At 35.4% G+C, this 18133-nt stretch overlaps 1 long non-coding RNA gene across 1 annotated transcript in view; it reads left to right on the top strand.

The window, feature by feature from the left end:
• LOC118144289 (uncharacterized) overlaps positions 1-17640 on the top strand; it is a 25125-nt gene extending 7485 nt beyond the window's left edge. The window contains exons 3-4 of the long non-coding RNA XR_004728944.2: positions 8977-9096; positions 17593-17640. This is a non-coding gene — a long non-coding RNA (uncharacterized LOC118144289). The remainder of the gene's footprint in view (positions 1-8976; positions 9097-17592) is intronic.
• The last annotated feature ends 493 nt before the right edge of the window (positions 17641-18133 follow it).

The raw sequence follows: 18133 nt of genomic DNA, 5'->3' as shown, positions 1-18133 counted from the left end.
AGTATACTATAGTCTCAGCATCATTTTCTGCTTATCACACCCCCTTTCAACAAGCAGGTATGACCTTGTGCGTTGATGCTATAAGCATGTTCCAAGTGATCACTTGGTTGACAGCATAAATCAATCTCCTCCAACTTCTCCAAATTTCTGAATTTATTACTCATGTTTCACTTTCTTTTTGCATTTCACTAGTCTCAGGGTTGACTCACAGCACTAAATTTAGGGTTATAACCTTATTTTTTCTTTCTGGATAATAGACTGTGTTTTTCCTTAGTCTGTGCCATATATAGGCATCTGGATAAATATCCTTCCTATAATTGTTCAATCCTGAATCCTGTCCTTGCTACAGCACTTATAGGTTAAAATATTACTAATTGTACCCACCCCCACATATAACATCTAGATAGTTACTTATTCAGGTAGAATCCCGGGGCTCATGATGTCAAGTATGTACTCACCAACCTCCTTCCTTCTCTCAGTCTTTGACTGCTTAGTGGAAAGTATACTCCATTAATCCATAAATCTGATTTGCATTATTAAATCCCTACTGATTTGTGTTCTCTAATCCCACTTCAAAATTTCAAAATACTATGAGAGAAAATTGAACAATTATGTTGGTTGAGAGCCATTAAAATTTACATTTTTCAAGCTCAATGAGATAAGCAATTCTTTTAATCATTCTTACTCATTTCTAACACATTCATGCACACATATGTTCATTGCAGCACTGTTTACAATAGCAAAGACTTGGAACCAACCCAAATGCCCATCGATGATGGACTGGACAGGGAAAATGTGGCACATAAACACCATGGAATACTATGCAGCCATAAAAAATGATGAATTCGTGTCCTTTGTAGGGACATGGATGAACTTGGAAACCATCATTCTCAGCAAACGGACACAAGAACAGAAAATCAAACACCACATGTTCTCACTCATAGGTGGGTGTTGAACAGTGAGAACACATGGACACAGGGAGGGGAGCATCACACACTGGGATCTGTGGGGGAGAACTAGGGGAGGAACAGCAAGGAGTGGGGAGTTGGGGAGGGATAACGGGGAGAAATGCCAGATATAGGTGATGAGGAGGAAGGCAGCAAACCACATTGCCATGTATGTACCTATGCAACAATCCTGCATGTTCTTCACACGTACCCCAAAACCTGAAATGCAATAAAATATATTAAACATCAATCAATCAATCTATCAATAAAACAGTCAAAAGACTTAATGGTTCTTCTCAAGCTCCTGATTCTTAAAAAAAAAAAAAGAGATAATCTTCTTTATATATAACCTACAATTTGTATATATTGTAAGAATACCCTCAGTAGCTGTTATTTCCAACATGTTATTCCTTCATCTCTTTCTCTCTTCTGCATTAAGGCTCTTTGGCAAGGATGACAGAAATAAAGTCTTCCTCCTTTGAAAAATGGAATTTATCAGAAGGTTATTGTGAGATCATGGTATCAACAAGAAGCCTAGAGAGGTGGACTTGGAAATTTGTGAGAATCAAGGAAGCCCCCGAGGGAATTAGAAAATAGTCTCTTTGATGACAAAAATAGCTTAGTATTGCAGGCCGGATTTCTTTAATGAATACAGTTATTTCTGGTCTTTTGTCTTTCTGCTCTCTGGAAAGAGAGCATCTAAGTGACTTATGTTGTTTCCAGAAGTTGCTTCTCAGTTGAGTGAAAGCAGGGTCTCCAAATATCCATCAAGCTGTAACTGATGGAGAGGCAATACTTCCCCAAAAGATAATTGAGAAGGGAAAATGAATATTACAAAATCAAAACACAACAAAATTCCACCACACTTCCTGTCTCTGAAAAATAATTGGTTCTACTCTTTCTCAATTTTCACACAGGTTTCTTGGTTCATCCCTCATTAGACTTTTTTTATAACCTTCCTATGCAGTGTACTCCTTCTAATAGTGAATCTTCTTTTTATCAAGTTAAAAACCATAATCTCTTTTCAGGCCTCTGAATTAGAAGTCTCAGAGTCATCGTTGACTTTCTTATCTATCATCCATAGCTATTTCACTAATTTTAAAGTTTTGTCTATATGCAAAAAATGTCTCTTCAATTAAGCTCCTTTCTCTTTGCCTCAGTTCAAGCTGTCCTGGACAATTTCAAGTACATTCTAGATGATTTTCTTTCCTTCAAACTTTGCTCATCTAGTTTTTGATATTATTCCAGAATTATTTTTCAAATTGTCAAAATACCAAAGAAACAAACAATAATCTTATCATGTTACTTACTTGCTTGAAAAGACTGTGTATGGGAAGTTGTGCATAGGTTATATGCAAATGTTACATTATTTTATATAAAGGATTTTAACATCTATGGATTTTGGTATATGTGGGGCTGGGTCCTAGAACCAATCCCCTATGGATCCTGAGGGACTACTGTATATATGCACTGTATACTAACACACACACACAAAATGACTCATATAATTTATATTCAAGCCCTCATATAATTTATATTCTAGAAGGCAACACAGAAATTAAACATGAACAAAAAAGTATAATGTGGGGGATATAAAGTGTTATGGAGATAAACAAATCTTGGAAAAGGGGATAAGGAATGCTGAGGTGAGGTTGCAATGTAAAATTGGTAGTCAGAGAAGGTCTCACTAAGAAGACAGAATTTTGAGAAAAGATTTAAAAGGTAGGAAAGCAGGTTGCAATCTGGGGGAAAATGAGGTAGGAGTGTAGTTAATAATGTTCAATAACAGTGTGTCATTTAAGAACAAGTACACTAGTGTGAAAGAACAGGGAGATGAGAGGGAAAGAGTGATAGCAGAGGAGAGCAAATAAAAACAGGGGTCATGACATGCATGGTGGTGTCAGCCTGTGATCCCAGCTACTTGGGAGGCTGATATGGGAGGATCTCTTGAGACCAGGAGTTGGAGATATACATATATATGGTGCAGTGGTGTGATTATGGCTTGCTACACTTTAGAGATATATATTTCCAAACTGGAATGCAGTGGTATGATTATGACTTGTTACAGTTTAGAATTCCTGGTTTGATTTTTAGATATATTTATATATCAAAATATACATATTTACATATATTATACATATATATATATAAATTAAAACAGGGGCCAGATTATCCAGGACTTTGTAAGCCACTGACTCTGAATGAAGAATTTGGTCAAAGAACTGACAAGATCTGACTTCTCTTTTTAAAGACTCAGTCTGGTTGCTTGGCTGAGCATAGACTTTGGGGGAACTCTTATCACACTATACAGTTATTAGTTTTTTATTTATTTCTAGCATTGCTCCATCTTTAAGGACAAATCCTGCATTTTGTTTATGTTAATGTGCTTGCAGGTGTTTGGGAGACTTACTAAGTAATCATGTATTTGTTGAATTAGTTCCATTTCTTTGTCAGGCATAAGAGAAATATATGTATTAAATGCAATCAGAAACTACAATATTAAGTTTAATTGCATAGACAAGCAAAACTAAATTGATAAAGACAGTAGACTGTAGAAGGGGAAAAAGAGAAGAAAGTTAAATAAACTCATATATAGTTAAATAAAGAATATAGTTTTAAAATAAAGAATGAAATACAATATTGTTCCTAGAGTTCAAAAATGAATTAGGACCTAAAAGAGTACAGAATTCTAGCATAATAACAGTATAAATTAAGCAAATAAAATGATGCCAACTTGTAATGCAGTGTGTCTCCACTAAAACTAAATATGCTGCAACTCTCTGGAAAATTGGCCATTTTCAAATGACTGTGTCAAATAGCAGTGTAGACGGATCATCAAATAAGTATCCCACAGTTAAGTAAATGAGTATCCTGAATCTAACGCAAATTATGTGTTTGGCGTATGTACGTTACTTCCAAATACAAATTTGTGACTTCATTGATTTTTCAGACAATTCATAGGTTTCACTGAACTTATTCTTTTGCACCAATTGTTTGGTGCATTTGAAAAGCTGTATTCATAAGTTCAGCTAGAAAATATTTATAAGCCCTATGGTGCCAGGCATTGGCAAATGTCCTCCCTGGAAATGTACTCAGGGGAACAAGCCACACAACTGCTTCCCTCCCACATAATCCCTGTGGTTCATTGAAATTGGATGACCTTCCTGGGAACTCTTTACTGTGGCCTCTATGGGTGCCAAAAGCCCAAGAGAGCTTGCTGAGTTGTTCTCATTCAAACACTGCACTCGCTGGGTTCTTATTCAGCCCTCTTTAGACACACTTCCTTCTTGCTCAGCAAAACAGCTAATTGGCACAGAAAATATCCTAGCTTTGTCCATTTTCTATAGAATTTGAAAATGCTTCTACCTGACTGTGCTGGCAGAATTATATTTTCAATGGTATGAATACTCCAGACATTTCAATTACAATTTTGGGAACAAAATAATACATATAATACAGTTGGTTGGTCTTAAACAGTCTTATGCCTAAGTATAAGCGATCACAAGCAAAAATCCTCCAAAATTAGGAGCTAAAAAATGAGTGTTTGGGATATAATCACTTACATTTGACAAAGGCTGAACATAGTGCCTTTCTGTTTCTGTGATTTTTACCTTAATTGGTTCATTTTCACTATTATACATTTAATCTGTTTGCCACTAGTAATAAATAAGCAGAGCTGTTGTGATTGGTTTCCAAGAATTATTTTTCCATCAGGTCAAGAAAGCATGTTGCAATGTCAGGATTAAAGGAAACTCCTTGTATTTGTCGTTGGCCAAGAGCCCAAGTCTTATATATGTCTTTATGGGGGTGCTGTGGGGGAGACACTTTAATTCATATTTTTAGGTCCTGTCTCCTTCTCACAGACTTGTGTAGAGGAAAAAGAGAGAAATAATTACTTGTGAGAACACTTGGATCATGTGTCAAAATTATTGAAAACTTTCAAGCCATGATTAATATTTTCAATGTTTATTTATATCCACTTCCCAAGAGCCACCTTAAATTATCTGCATATGTATGTAGGTATACAACTTCTTTGAATTCATGGAGATGTAAAAAGGTTTTGTTGAGTCTTCAGAAGATAGAAGATAATGATGCTCTTTAGCTGTGATATTTTATACTGATCAGATATGTTGATACATATTGCATTCAGATATATCATTAAAAACAGGAGATTATTAATGTTTTGCTTTATATGTCTCATTGCATGTTGTTAGGTTTTGGGCTATTCACTGACAAGATTGAAATTCATGACATCACTGTCCTTATGTTTAAAAGATCATGCCAACACAGTGACTAATCAGGTAGATAGTTATGTACAGAAAAAATCCAGTCATTGGTATTCATTTCTGTACTCCATGTATAAGACGTTCATTTATGCTGTCTTGTTTTCAATGCTAGAAGTTATTTGATTCTGTGAAATTCTGTGTGTTGTACAATATGCCCGGAACTGTGGTATAAATACTTGAATGGACAAAAAAGAAGTCTCCTAGAGAACTTTTGTTTAGATCCTGTTTGAATTGTGATTCCTAATTCCTGCCAAGTTGTTTGTTGGAATTAACTTTTAAAGAGTAGTTTCCAAGGGTAATAGTTTATTCTCTCCCCAACTCCCCCAATTAGAGACCCATTAATTTGTGAAGCAAAACTGAAAACAATTTTCAAGACCACAGTGAGTCAAACGGATTGGTGCTTGAGAAGGAAAAAATAAAGCCAGATAAAACACAATTGACAGTTCTAGAAATAAACCCAAAATACACAGAGGAATTTAGTGTGTGGAAGATCTATTATTTCAAGTCAGTGGGGAAAGATCAATTAGTTAACAGGCAGTGTTGAGATAGCTGGCTAGTCATTTGGATGAAGAGGAAGCTAGATGTGTATTTTAAAGCCCAAATAAATTCCTGGTAAAGCAATGATTTAAAATAATAATAACAGTAATAATAATAATAAAAGGAACCATAAAATTAGAAAAAAATTATTATAAAATGAGCAAGGTATTTTTTAAACATTTATCACCTATAGGAAATAGAAAAAAGAAATGGCATAATTGACTATAAAAATATTTTTAAATTCCATACAGAAAAATTATACAAGTACAGCAGAAAAGTTTACATAACAAAAATTACCTGAAAAATATCAAAAGAAAAAAAGAAAAATCAGAAAAAATTTTGATGAACATATAATAAGCAAAAGCAATAATCTTCTAGATATACGAAAACATTCATAGACCTGTAAAAAATATGAGAGCTGGAAGAAAAATTGGCAAAAATGTAAAACAAAGAGTTCATAGAAAAAGAAACATAAATACTCAGTAATCACTGATATCACAAATATATGCTGAAAACCTACATATTCCAGGATTATTGAAGGTGCTTAGCATATATCAGAGAACAAAACAGATACAATGTATCTGAATGTATTGACATTCTGTTATTGGAGTGATGGTGGAGAAGACAATAAATAATGTACGTAATAAGGAACTAATTACAGGATATGTTAGAACCATGGTTCCTAAACTGTGTGCCAAAGCACCCTGGGATGTTACAGCAGAATGATAGGTTCACTGCAGGTTGTTTACATTTTTAAAGGAAATATAGTACTATGGTCTGAATGTTGATGTCATCCCAAAACCTAGGTTGGAGTTTAATCCGCAATGTGATAGTAGTAAGAGGTGCAATCTCTTGGGAAGTGATAAAGTCATAAGTACCCTGCCCTTAAGAATGGGATTAGTGTCGTTATAAAAGCATGTGAAGAGAGTGTCTTTCTCTTCTTCCCTAATTCTGCCATGTGAGAACAGAGTGAGAAGACATTGTCTACAAGTAATGGGCCTTTAACAGACACCAATTTGGCTGAAATGTGGATCTTGGACTTCGAGCCTCCAGAACAATGAGCAATAGATTTATTTTATTTACAAATGACTCAGTCTACGGTATTTTGTTATAGCAGTAAGGACACACTAAATCACAAAGCAGTATCTGTCAGACAATACACATATTACTAGCAGCAAAATCTCATGTTTTCAACATTAGATTATACTAAATTTCTTTCAGTGACATCATATCTTTTCAAAACCAGCTTTTTGGTAATTGTGACAACAAGCAAGTAACTATACAAAAAGCAATGTGCATTGAGAGGTGAGGGTGGTGGTGTCCATTATGATTCCCAGCATTGATAAGCCATTTAGGGTTCAAAGGCCATACACATCCCATTCATAAGTAATTGTTATATTCAAATAACATATAAATATCATTTCCTTTCAATTTGTGTATATTATTTTTTCAAATAACAATTTGTTAGTACATCAATACATATTGTTTGAACCTATTTAATAAATAAAATTATTAGATGTTACTTTTGGCCAGAGGTGCTGTGAAAAATTATTGAAGGCATTGTGAATTGATAAGCTGGAAACCTCTGTGTCAGAGGGGAAGAAATGCTCCAAAAATAAGAGTGGAACACATTAAATTGGTCTACGAATGCTGAGGGTAGAATTAGGGTGGGTTGCTATTTTAAGTAGGGTGTATAGGTTGCGTTTCACTGAGAAAGAGACATTTAAGCAAAGCCTGGAAGAGGTTGAAGAGTAAAACATGTAGATACCTGAAGGGAGAATGTTTCAAGCAGAGGGCACAGCCGGTGGAAGAGCTCCAAGATGAGAGTATGTTTCAAACATCCAAGGAGGCCAGTGTTGCTGGAACATAGTTGATATGGTTTGGCTCTGTGTCCCTACCCAAATCTCAACTTGAATTGTAATTCCCATAATCCCCACATGTCAAGGGCAAGACCATGTGGCGGTAACTGAATCACAGGGGCAGTTCCCCCAAGCTGTTCTTATGGTAGTGAGTTCTCATGAGATCTGATGATTTTATGAGCATCTGGCATTTCCTCTGCTTGCAATCACTCCATCCTGCTGCCCTTTACAGAAGGTGCCTGCTTCTCCTTTGCCTTTGCCATGATTGTAAGTTTTCCTGAGGCCCTCCAAGCAGTAAGGAACTGAGCCCATTAAATCCCTTTCCTTCTAAATTACCCAGTCTCCGGTATTTCTTCACAGCACTGTGAGGATGGACTAATACAACAGTGATTCAAAAGGAAAGTGAGAGGAAGTAAAATCAAGCAGGGGCCAGGGGGAAAGCCACATATAGGCTAGTAAATAACTCTGGGTTTTGCTCTGTGAGAAATACAGAATCATGGCATTTCAAACTCAGCTTTTTAATCTACATAAATTCCAAATTAAGCAATATTTTTGTTGAAAAACACACTTATATTTGAATTTTCTGATGTTTCAATAAACTACACCATGCAGAGTTGAAATATATAAAATTCAAGCTATTATTGTATATGTTTCCAAATTTATATATATTTTAGAATAATTAAATGTATCTATTGTCTTAGAAAACAACTTTCTAAGTTAGAAGTGGACCATTTAATGACATTGTTGCATAAGATATAAAGTGCTCATATAGAATATAACAGGCTATGAACAAATGCTTTACTTGCCACTCCATTTTCCCCTACAGAAAAAAAAACCTTTCTGGTAACTTAGGATAGTAATACCCAATCTTAAATTTAAAAATAAATGTAAGTATAGAATAGAGGGAGGTAATTTTATTTTATAGAGTTTTTGTCATCAAACATCTAAAGAATTATACATAGTAAGTGAATTATTTTTAAACAGTGATCCTTAAGGTTACATTTTCTGAAAGTTTTTAGAGGGATGTTATACTAATATATTTTAAAATATTTTAAATGGCAAATATTCTATATTATATGAATATTCTCAATTGCATATATGATTTCCCTTTGCCTGAGATCCTATAGTCTTAGTTACTCCACATATACACTATAACTTGAGCTCATTTGAAGTAGGGTAGTTATAGACAAATAAGTATTAAAGTTACTGTTAATATCCTGAAAAGAGCAATATATCATCAGATATAGTTAAGTCACAGCACAAGTATTATTTGTGGAAATATTATTCTGTTGAATAATTTTTAATGTAGCAAACGATACTAGTAATATAATGTTTTTCAATTAATAGTAGAGGAGCTGGGTGGAGCAAGATAGCCAAATAGAAACCTTCACCTATCATCCCCTCTTCAGGAAAACCAAATTTGACAACTATCTACACAAAAAACAACTTCCTAAGAAACAAAATCAGGTGAGCAATCATAGTAACTTCATACCGCTGAAAGACACATTAAAAAGGGTAGGAAAGATAGTCTTCAATTGTCAACACCATCCTTCTCCCATTTTCTGGTAGCAGCTGTATGGCATGGAGAATCTAAGTGCTTGGGGGAGGGAAAACACAGTGCCTGTGCATTGAATTCAGGGTTACCTTGTTAGAGCAGAAAGCAAAACTAACCTGCTTGAACTCGCCAGATGCCTTCCCCACAGAAGGAGGGTTTAGACCAACTCTAGCTAGAAGGGAATAACCCATCCCAGTGGTCAGAACTTGAGTTGCAGCAAGCCTCCCTACCATGGGCTAAAGTGTTCTGGGATCCTGAATAAAATTGAAAAGCAATCTGAGCCACAAGGACTGCAATTCTTAGGCAAGCCCTAGTGCTGTGCTGGGCTCCAAACCAGTGGGCATAGGGGACACATGATCTAGTGAGACATCAGTTGGGGTGGCTAAGGGAGTGTTTGTGCCAACCTTCCCTCAACCCCAGGCAGTGCAGCTCACAGCAACAGAAGTAATTCCTTCCTTCTGCTGGAGGAGAGGAGAAAGAAGAGTAAAGAGGACTTTGTCTTGCATCTTGAATACTAGTGTAGCCACAGTAGGATAGGGCACCAGGCAGCATCATGAGGCCCCCATTCCAGACCTTAGCTCTCAGATGACATTTCTAGACACACCTTAGGCCATATAGGAACCCACTGTCTTGAAGGAAAGAACCATTTTAGACAGGATTCATTGCCTACTGACTAAAGAGACCTTAGGCCCTGAATAACCAGTGGTGATACCCAGGTAGTATGCTGTGGGCCTTGGGTAAGACTGAGATATGCTGACTTCAGGTGAGATCCAGCATGTTCCCTGGGGTTGTGGCTATGGTTAAGAGACTCCTTCTGCTTGAGAATAGCAGAGGGAAAAGAAAAGGGAACTTTGTCTTGCACTTTAGCTACAAGCTTGGTCACAGTGGGGTAGAACACCAAGTGGGTTCTTGGGAATCCAATTTTAATCTTTGGCTTTTGGATGGCATTTCTGGACCCATTCTGGGCCAGAGGGGACCCCGTGACACTGAAAGGTGAGTCTCAGGCCTGGCAGCATTCACCACAAGCTGACTGAAGAACCCTTGGGACTTAGGTGAACACAGGCAGTAGTGTGGCTGTACTTCTCATGGGCCTTTGGTGGTTGTGGCCACGGGAAGAGGGTCCTCTCTCTGTAGAAAAGGGAGGAAAAAGTGGGAAGCGTCTTTGGTGGTTGTGGCCATGGGAAGAGGGTCCTCTGCCTTATGATTTAATTGCCTAGCTGCAGTAGTACAGAGCACAAGGTAGATTTCTAAGGTTTTTGACTTGAGTCCTTGTCTCCTGAACAGCATCTCTGGATATACCTGGGGCCTCAGAAAACTCATTGTCCTGAAGGAAAGGACACAAGCCTGGCTGGCCTCATTACCTGCTGATTGTAGAACCCTAGCACCTTGGACAAATATAGGCAGTAGCCAGATAGTGGTTACAGCGGACCTTGGGCAAGACCCAGTGTTGTGCTGGATTCGGGTATGACCCAGTACGGTCTCAGTGGTGGTGACCACTGAATTGCCCGTGTGATCCCACCCACAGCTCCAGGTGGCTCGGCACAGAGAGAAAGAGACTACATTTGTTTGGGGGAAAGTGAAGAGAGTGAGAATTTCTGCCTGGCAACTCAGATAATTCCATATTTTATCCAAGACCACAAAGGCAGTACCTTTACAAAGCTGTAAACACCACAGCATTATTAGGCTTGTGGTAATTAGGGGTGCCCCCTAATGCAGATACACCTTCGATCACAACACCCAAGTTCCTTTGAATACCTGGAAAGCCCTCCCAAGAGAGACAAGTACAAACAAGCCCACACTGTTTTTGTAATTAATTTTTTTTTTTTGAGGAGTCTCATTCTGTTGCCCAGGCTGGAGTACAGTGGCACAATCTCAGCTCACTGCAACCTCTGCCTCCTGGGTTCAAGCGACTCTCCTTCCTCAGCCCACCGAGTAGCTGGGACTACAGGCATATGCCACCATGTCCAGCTAATTTTTGTATTTTTAGTAGAGATGGAGTTTCACCATGTTGGACTTAATCTGCACTACAGAACAAATAAACCTAATAGATATTTACAGAAAATTTGTATCCAATGGCTGCAGAATACACATTTTTCTTAGCACATGGATCATTCTCAAGAATACATCATACATTAGCTTACAAAACAAGTCTCAAAATATTTTTTAAAATTGAAATAATATCAAGCATCTTCTCTGATGACACTGGAATATAACTACAAATCAGTAACAAGAGGAATTCTGGAAACTATACAAGCACATGGAAATTAAACAATGTGCTCCTGAATGATCAATGAAGAAATTAAGAAGGACATAAAAAAAATTCTTGAAACAAATGACAATGGAAACACAACATACCTAAACCTATGGGATACAGCAAAAGCAGTACTAAGAGGGAAGTTTGTAGCTATAAGTGCTTACATCAAAAAAGAAGAAAAACTTCAAAGAAATAATCTAACAATGTATCTCAAAGAACTGAAAAAGAAGAGCAAACCAAACACAAAATTAGTAGAAGAAAAGAAATAATAAAAGTCAGCGCAGAAATAAATGAAATTGAAATGACAAAAAATACAAAAGATTATTGAAATGAAGACTGGGTTTTTTTTTTTTGAGGAGATAAGCAAAATTGGCAAACCTTTGGCCAGATTAAAAAAAAATAGAGAAGATCCAAATAAATAAAATCATAGATGGAAAGGAGACATTACAACTAATATCACAGAAATTCAAAGGATCATTAATGACCACTGTGAACAGCTATATGCCAAAAATTGACACATCTAGAAGAAATGGATAAATTTCTAGATATGACCTACCAAGATTGAGCCATGAAGAAATCCAAAACCTGAACGGACAAATAACATGTAACAAGATTGAAGCTGTAATAAAAAAAATTTCCCAGCAAGAGAAGCCTGGGACCTGATTATTTCACTGCTGAATTCTACCAAACATTTAAAGAAGAACTAATACCAATCCTACTCAAACTATTTTGAAAAATGGAGGAGGAGGGAATAATTCCAAACTCATTCTACAATCCTGGTATCACCCGTTTACCAAAACTAGACAAAGGCACGCACACAAAAAGAAAACTACAGACCAATATCCCTGATGAATAATGATGCAAAAATCCTCAACAAAATCTTGCAAACTGAACTTATCAACACATTAAAAAGATCATTCATCATGACCAAGTGGGATTTACCCCAGTGATGCAAGGATGGTTCAACATACACAAATCAATCAGTGTGATACATTATATCAACAGAATGAAGGATAAAAACCATATAATCATTTCAATTGATGCAGGAAAATTCATTTGCTAAAATTCAACATCTTTTCATAATAAAACCCTCAAAAAACTGGGTTTAAATGGAACGTACCTCAACATAAGAAAAGCCATATATGACAGACCCAACATAAGAAAAGCCATATATGACAGACCCACATATACATTTAGTATAATACATTTAGTATTATACTAAATGAGGAAAAACTGAAAGCATTTCTTCTAAGATATAGAACACAACGAGGATGCCTACCGTCACCACTGTTATTCAACAGTACTAGAATTTCTAACTTGGCAATCAGACAAAAGATAGATATAAAGGGCATCCAAATTGGAAGGGAGTAAGTCAGATTATCCTTGTTTGCTAATGATATGATATTATATTTGGAAAATCTTGAAGACTCCACAAGATAACTATTAGAACTAATAAACAAAGTCAATAACACTGCAGGACACGAAATCAATATAAGAAAGTCAATAGTATTTCTATAGGTCAACAGTGAACAATTAAAAAAGAAATCAAAAAGTAATCTGATTTACAGTAGGTAAAAATAAAATAAAAACCCTAAAGACGTGAAAGATCTCTACAATAAAAACCATAAAAAACACTAATGCAAGAAATTTGAGACACACATACAAAATAGAAAGATATTCTGGCCGGGCATGGTGGCTCATGCCTGTAATACCAGCACTTTAGGAGGCCTAGGCAGGCAGATCATGAGGTCAGGAGATTAAGACTATCCTGGCCAACGTGGTGAAACCCCATCTCTACTAAAATACAAAAAAAAAATTAGTCAGGCATGGAGGTGCATGCCTGTAGTCCCACGTACTAGGGAGGCTGAGGCAGGGGAATTGCTTGAACCCGAGAAGCAGAGGTGAGATCATGCCACTGCACTGCAGCCTGGGCAAGAATCTGTCTCAAAAAAAAAAATTTTTCATGTTATGAATTGGAAGAACCACTATTGTTAAAATGTTCATACTATCTGAATCTATAGATTTAATGCAATTCCTATGAAAATACCAATGATATTCTGCACAGAAATAGAAAAAGAGAATCCTAAAAAGAGAACCACAAAAGACCCAGAATAGTCAAACCTGTCCTAAGCAAAAAGGACAAAACTGAAGTAATCACACTACCTGTGTTCAAATTAAACTACAGAGCTATAGTAACCAACAGCATGATACTGGCATAAAAACAGACACATAGACCAATGGAACAGAATATAGAACCAAGAAACAAATCTATACATCTGTAGTGAACTAATTTTCAACCAAGGAAGAGCGTACATTGGGGAAAGGACAGTGTATCTAATAAATGGTGCTGGGAAAATGATATCTATATGCAGAACAATGAAACTAGACTCTTGTTTCTCATAATATACAAAGATCAAATCAAAATGGGCTAAAGACAAATCTAAGACCTCAAACTATGAAACTACTGAAAGAAAATATTGGAGAAAGCTTCCAAGATATTGGAGTGGGTAAATATTTCTTGAGTAATACCCTACAAGCATAGGCAGCCAAAGCAAAAATGAACAAGTGGGATCACATCAAGTTACAAAACTTTTGCACAGCAAAGGAAACAATCAACACAGTGAAGAGACAACCCACAGAATAGAAAATATTTGAAAACTACTTTTCTGACAAGAGATTGAAAAACAGAATATATTAAGAGCTCAGCAACTCAATAGGAAAATATCTAACAATTTGATTTAAAACTGGGCAAAAGATCTGAATGGACATTTCTCAAAAGAGGACATACAAATGGCAAACAGGCATATGGAAAGGTGCTCAACATCATCAATCATCAGAAAACCACAAATCAAAACTACAGTGAGAGATCTATCATCTCCCCCAGGTTAAAATGGCTTACATCAAAAAGGCAGGAAATAACAAATGCTGGCAAGGTTGTGGAAAAAGGGAACCCTTGAACACTGTTGGTGGGAATGTAAATTAATAAAATAGTCTAGAAATTCCACAGCTAGGTATGTACCAAAAGAAAGCAAAGCAGTATATTGAAAAGATATCTGCACTCTCATGTTCATTGCAGCACTATTTGCAATAGTCAAGATTTTATAATCCGTTTTAGTGGATTCAGTTTTTTGGGGGACTCAAAACTTGTATATTTAGAGAGTTACTTAAAATAGATAATTTAGAAATTGTGAATACAGAAGTAGGTAGGAAAATAAATATTTTAAGAAGGAAAGATATCATAAAAACTATGAATTATAAGAAGTTGATGAATACAAATTCTGTGATAATTTAAAAAATAATATTTTGATTAGTTAACTGCCAGACATATCCATTATTTTCTATAACAATTATTTTCTCCTTTGTGGTTGCATACATTTTTATCAGTTTTTTATATGGAAATATGTTTTATAGAAATAATTTAATATTCCTACCACTATTATACTACCATGATGGCTATGATTGATCAATTTTATTTATTTACTATTGATATTGTAAAAAGTTTCTTTCATCTTTACAGCTCATTTTGGCAATATCATGTAAATTTGTAGAACTGTCAAATTTGAGAAAACCTCTGTAAAGTTTTTTTCTCATACATGAGCTGTAAGATTTGAGGACAGTGTACATTTTCTTTTGTTGTGATTAATTTTAAATGTTTAAAAAATTGATTACATTCATTAACTAGTTTATGTCTGATTCCCTTGTTGTGAAGATGTATCATCTTTTAAGTTATTTTCAATGCAATATTTTTTATCAAATCAGCAAAAAATTTAAATTATTTGCCATTGTGATCCACTTTCTTTATTAGTTTGGTTGTAAAGCAGTCTATGAGCATATTTATAACTCCTATTAGAAAGTTATCTTTTCCTCTTAACAAATTACTGCTTTTGATGTGATACTTTTTTGTTACAGTTTGCTTCTTAATGTTATGATAATTTTAATTTATTTTCTTAATTATTTATATTGATTTTTGTTTCATATCAGTTCATTTTGTATTAAATATTCTGTTAGTTTTTTAATAAAATAAATACAAAGATGACAGAGAGATATCTTTTATATTCATTTTATATGTTTGAATCAGGAGTTCATAATTTCACATTTGTTTTTATAAAACATTTTAAAGCATCTTTTAAAATTGGAGTTAAATCTACATGAATTTTACCAACTTTTATTTCTCATCTGTTGGACCTTTTTGTTTAAGTCTTTAAAAATACAGTTCCAGTCTAGGTGACACTGAGACCCTGTCTCTAAAACAATAAATACAAATAAAAAGATATTTTAGAAGTAATTAAAATATTGTTAATCATGTTGAAAGATCTTATAATGGGAGAGCATTTTGCTACACAAAAACTCTTAAAAATCCAAGTTTGCATGTGTTTAAAATACTCCATCAACAAGAGAAACTTGAAAAGAAAACATAATAGGTGCAAAATACCAAAGTAATCAACTTCAGGTACTGTGGAGACTGCTTTTTCTCTGTGAGATTAGGGAATGAATCAATCAAGATATACACTCTGTTCTTACATTAAAAAAATGATTGCTGCTGTTCTGTGAAAAACAGGAGAATGAAAAGACAAACCATAGACTAGAATAAAATATGTGCAAAACACATATCTAACAATGAACTTGTATAAAAATATATAAAGAACTCTTAAAACCCAACGATAAGTAAAAGAACAACCCAATTTAAAAATGGACAAAAGATTTGGACAGAAATCTCATCAAACAAGATATACAGATGGCAAATAAGCATATGAAAAGATGCTCAACATCATTTGTCATTAGGGACTTGCAAATAGAAACAATAATGATATAACATTACCCTCCTATTAGAATGGCTAAAATCCAAAAAACTGACAATAGCAATTGCTAGCCATGATGAAGGACAGCAAGCCATGATGAAGGACAGCAGGAACTCTCACTTATAGCTGCTGGAAATGCAAAATAGTACGGTCGCTTGGCAAGACAGTTTCTTATAATCTAAACACAGTCTTACATAATCTGGCAGTGGTTCTCTTAGGTATTTATCCAAATGAGTTGAAAACATGTTCACACAAAGGTTACACACTAATGTTTACAGTAGTTTTATTAATAATCATCAAAAAGTGGAAGCAACAAAGATGTCTTTTCTTTTAGATGAATTGATAAACCGTGATACATCCTTACAATGAAATATTATTCATTGACAAAAAGAAATGAGCTATCATGGCACAGACTACATAGATGAGTCTTAAATGCATGTTGTTAAATGACAGAAGCCAGCCTGAAAAGGCTTAGACTGCAGAATTTTAATTATATGACATTCTGTAAAAGGTAAAAGACAATGAAAACATCAGTGGTTTCTGGAAGTTCAGGGACAGGGAGAATCACTGAATACATGAATAACAAGGGATTTTTAAAAAGGATATTTAAAAAAATATGTATGAGAATATAATGGTAGATACATGATATTATGCATTCATCAAAATATGTATGAGGTCACATGTTTTATACTTCCAATGTACTTTGAGAAGCCTAAAATATGTGCTGACATACATATTTTCTAGCTTTATACCTACAGCAGTTTTGTTAAATTTTATTGTGTTTCTTCATTATTAACAACCAAAAATAGGTTTTCCATGGTTTTTTTATAATTGTATACTCTATATTACTATTTTCCTGACAAGAGAAAATTTCTGTTTTGGTCAAGCATTAATGAAATCTGAGTTTCTACTTAGCATTTTACTCATCGGGGGCCTGTTATGATTGTGAGAATTTTCCACAATGAGCTGCTGGCTCCATTCATTTCAAACCTGTTTCTCCTCCATCACACACATACTTTTGGTGCCAGGCCTATAGGATATGTTCACATCAGGATACAGCCATTGGCCACGCACCTTTGGGGCATGATGCCCTGGTAAGTTCGTGCCATGGTCAGTAGGAGTGTTGCTGAAAGCCATTCCCACACCAGAACAGCTACTGATAAATGGAAGTCACTGCAAATTTTACAAAACCATATGATGATGTGAATACATTCCTAGGCCCCCTCCTGGGACTTATAAATAACCTGGATAGGTTAGAGTTTCTGAAGTGTAAGCTTCAGAAAATCAGCCTCTAGCTTCTAGGAGTCTTTGAAAGTTATCAAAGTTATCTTTTTTTTTTCTTTTCTATATTCAAGGTGCCGTAGCACTAAAGATACTAAGCTAAGAGTGAGACTCAGAACAAGGTGAGTGTTTTAGAAGATAAAATAAGGTATGAAATAGTCTGTTTTGAGAATAGAAAAGCAAATGGACAAGGGAAATAAAGTGCCTACTTAAAGTTCATGGGAAAAATAATTTACAGAAAGACCAGTAGACCTGAAGGTACATTGTGCTCTAGCCATGTTAGCCATACAAGTATAGACAAAGAGTGAGTAGAGAATTGGATTTCAGCTGGGCTGTGGTTTACCAAACAAATATTAGAAGGTGAGAGGGTTCAAGGGTGAAGAAGGTGTATGCAGGAGGGCAATGATAATGCTGCACCACAGATTTTCATAACTGTCTAGGAAGGGAAGAGAGGGCATCTGAGGTTGACAGTAGTAATAAAATGGTAAAATTAATAGCTTGACAGGCCCAGTGAGTTAAAAGATTGTTAGGATTGGGGTATATGAGGGAGTAAACTGGAAAGATATGAAATTGTGCTAAGAGATGGAATGAATGCAATTGACATGCGAATGGGTT

This window comes from Callithrix jacchus, chromosome 9, assembly GCF_049354715.1.
Source record: "Callithrix jacchus isolate 240 chromosome 9, calJac240_pri, whole genome shotgun sequence".
In the NCBI taxonomy this organism is placed as follows: Eukaryota; Metazoa; Chordata; class Mammalia; order Primates; family Cebidae; genus Callithrix; species Callithrix jacchus.
The sequence above is the reverse complement of the archived record's forward strand: the minus strand, read 5'-3'. Positions and strand labels throughout refer to the sequence as shown.